Source organism: Macrobrachium rosenbergii, chromosome 24 (genome assembly GCF_040412425.1).
Source record: "Macrobrachium rosenbergii isolate ZJJX-2024 chromosome 24, ASM4041242v1, whole genome shotgun sequence".
In the NCBI taxonomy this organism is placed as follows: domain Eukaryota; kingdom Metazoa; phylum Arthropoda; class Malacostraca; order Decapoda; family Palaemonidae; genus Macrobrachium; species Macrobrachium rosenbergii.
This window is the reverse complement of record NC_089764.1, coordinates 27,187,565-27,191,235: the sequence shown is the minus strand read 5'-3', so window position 1 is coordinate 27,191,235 and position 3,671 is coordinate 27,187,565. Positions and strand designations below refer to the sequence as shown.

Genomic DNA, 3,671 nt, shown 5'->3' with positions numbered 1-3,671 from the left:
TCAGAAAAGGGGTTTTGGAAGAAGGCAGTCAGGTTATGTTGCCTTTGCAAAACACAATACAATCGCGAATTCGTATAATTCTACCAAGAAGGTTGTGATTTTTACACGCACACGCATTCACAAACTAATATATATATATATATATATATATATATATATATATATATATATATATATATATATATATATATATATATATATATATATATATATATATATATATATATATGTGTGTGTGTGTGTGTGTGTGTATGTGTGTGTATAGTCTTCCTTGAAAAAATGCAATTTAAATAACATCCATCCCTTTTGTTTTTCGCACAAAATCCAAATCCATCCATAAGGCAGCGATGGTACGACCGACCAGTAAGCGAGGCGACGCGAATATTTCTATGCAAATTCGCCGCCATGAAAACGAAATAGGGACGAGAGTCGGTTCCATTTAGCGGATGGACGATTGAAATTCAGAGCATGAACATCGGAAAGTGAAGTTCTGCATTTGGTATACAAATGAACAGCATAATCAACACGAGAGGGATTTTCATACTCTGGGGACAACAGTAGAGGAAAATGTTGAATCGATGGATAACATGGACGATGAAGTGAGAGAGAGAGAGAGAGAGAGAGAGAGAGAGAGAGAGAGAGAGAGAGAGAGAGAGAGAGAGAGAGAGAGAGAGGAGGGGACGGGTGGAAAAAGTGTTCAGAAATTTCTGAATTGTTTTCAGCCGGAAGCCGAAAACTCTTGGGCCCGTCAACATTCAGGGCTGAACTTCTCCCAGAGTTGGAAATAAACGCGGTAGTTGATGATTGGTTGATGAGTAAAGAAATATATAAAGAAAATGAAGTGATTCCACATCACCAGCCAGTTCTTCCATAAACCTACAAGATCGAAACGATCTCTTTGAGTTTTGAAGACGCATGGCATAACAGAAGCCTTAAAACGGATGAACATGGCCGTGGTAATCTGGTATCTATTGATGACCACACCAGTTCTAAAACGAAAGGCGTTTGTAGCAGAAATTAATAGAAAGCATAACTTTCAGATGATCCAAAGGAATGGGGCTCACGTTTAATTATTAATATTAGGTCGGAGTTGACTTTGCAGTGTAGGCTACCTGTTACTGAAACACTTGTCAATTTGATACGGTTCGTATTAGAGAAAAAAGTGATCTGGTGGTGACACTCATTATTTTATATTTCGTGCTGGCTAAAATGTGTGAACATCTGATTTTTCTCTAATTATCTTCCTCCAGTCATCAAACATACCAAATTGCAGCCCTCTAGCCTGAGTAGTTTTTGTTTTATTTAAGGTTAAAGTTAACCATAATCGTGCTTCTGGCAACGATATAGGATAGGCCACCACCGGGCCGTTGTTAAAGTTGCACGGGCCGCTGCTCATACAGCATTACACCGAGACCACCGAAAGCTAGATCTGTTTTCGGTGGCCTTGATTATACCCTGTGGCGGCCGCACAGAAAACTTGATCGCGCCGAAGAAACTCCAGCGCATTTTTTACTTGTTTTACTTCAGATTCCGCACTCGAGATTGTACCACAAATTCCGCTTTCCACTCGGTCCCAGGCAATCAAAGGAGACCTCGTTGCAACCTCAGCAAACCAAACCAAACCAAAGTGTTGAGCATCGAGTGTCGTGTCGCTAACGACCTCCGCAAAATGGAATTCCCGGACGCTTTGCATCCAGAACATCATGGAAGGCGAGTGCCGTTGCAGATCAACAGTAATATCCTGACATGCGGTGAATCCGTATACACAATTCTGACAGCCTCACAATTCGGGACAAGGACGCCAATTGAGGTGGAACATCAGCTCCATTTCCTCAGGAAACGGCCGGTGAGAGAGGGAGGACCCGGGGGAGGGGAGAGGTATTGGGTGGTTGAGGGTGAGGAAGGGGGTTCTAGCTTATGTTTGTGTTTGCGCACACACACACACACACACACACACACACACACACACACACACACATATTCGCTATTAATATGCTAAAGTCTGGCTGTCATTGATTTTAATAATTCCCTATTTGATAATTAATAAATGGCCTCCAGTTTTTTCATTACATTTATATGAAAGTTTTTCATCTATCTTTCGCTTTTATTTTCTCAACTTCGTTTCAGTATCACTTGTAAAGTTGCAGTCTAGACTGATTTTATATTGAATGATGTCATAATTACTAGGTCTAAAGATGATTAAATGTCCACATTACACTTTATTCAAAAGTCTTAGAAAATTATGAAGTTGTTTTGAAGCGAAAGGGATATTTTTCGGTAGAAGGATTTCATTCATAATTTGGGTTCAAAGCAAGATGGCTGCACCACGTCTGCCTCGGAAGCTCTCTCTGAAGTTTGTTTTCTCAACAAAAACGGGATATGGTTTCCTACTCCATTACATACTGTGTGTTTAAATTAATAATTTGTTGTGGTTGTTCTTCGAGGTATAAAAACTTTTCCAACACAAAACCACAATTAACACGAACTTCACGTTGCTCTTTAATCTCTTGCACATCGGTTTTATTGTTAAATGTTAATATAAACTACACCAAGTTTGGCTTTTCACTGTAAATGAAAAGGTGAACAGATTTTGACGGGGATCAAATTACTGCCCGGATTGAAGTGGTTGGTCAATAGAGAATGAAAGGCTTCTTACTTTTGCTCATGCGCTATTACTGTTATTATTTTTTCTTGTATATTGAGAATGTTTCGACCATCTGAGTGGTCGTCGTCAGGACGTTGGTGAGGACGACAACTCCTGACGACGACCACTCAGATGGTCGAAACATGTAGACTACGAATATACAAGATATAAGCAAATATAATCTTTGACTAATATATTTAGACAAATATTATTATTATTATTATTATTATTATTATTATTATTATTATTATTATTATCGCCATGTTGCTGAAAACCATGCTAACGGTCATAGGTTTTATCAATACTTCGAAGTTAACCAAGAGACCAGTCCTTTTGTGAGGGGAAAACCCCGTTTTTTCGGGTTAAGGAAATCATGAATGACGTTCTTTCCCACAAAATAATTGGAATCCATTTGAAACAAAAGTTATCCGATTCTCTCTCTCTCTCTCTCTTCCTCAGGAAGTTGCTGTGCGCAGGCGCATTGGTGGAAGGAGAATGTTAAATAATGGTACAGCCCCAGCGAAGGATGTCTGGTAAGTACAGGGAGGTTTTTGGTTGCAAGTCCTGTTGAAGTTCTCAAGGTTCATATTGCATTATGTGTGTGTTTGTGAGTCATTCTTGCATTTTTGTGTCTCATTTATGCTTTTACTAGACCTTGGTCATTTCATGTATTTTTGTGCCGTTACATGACGGTGCTGTATTGGAATTGCTTCATTTCTTGAATTTTTGTGTCATTGACGATGGTGTAGTATTGGAATTGCGTCATTGTATAACACCTTTATGTCTGTCATTTATGATGGTGCTGTGTTGGAAAATGAGTGATTTCTTGTATTTTTGTGACTGTTATTTATGATGGGGCTGTACTGGAGCTACGTGATATGTGTTAGACCGTTGGCCTACTCATTTTCCACGTAACGGCTAAGCGATAAACCCAATGACTCTCGTTTATGGGACAAAGGGGCAATTGCAACCGCCATTTTCCTGTTTCCAAACCCCTACCTTTGGTGCTAGTGTTGTGGATGTTCTC

General features: G+C 39.4%; 1 long non-coding RNA gene across 1 annotated transcript in view; it reads left to right on the top strand.

Moving 5' to 3' along the window:
- LOC136851750 (uncharacterized) overlaps positions 1-3,181 on the top strand; it is a 98,623-nt gene extending 95,442 nt beyond the window's left edge. The window contains exon 3 of the long non-coding RNA XR_010856967.1: positions 3,104-3,181. This is a non-coding gene — a long non-coding RNA (uncharacterized lncRNA). The remainder of the gene's footprint in view (positions 1-3,103) is intronic.
- Positions 3,182-3,671: the final 490 nt, after the last annotated feature.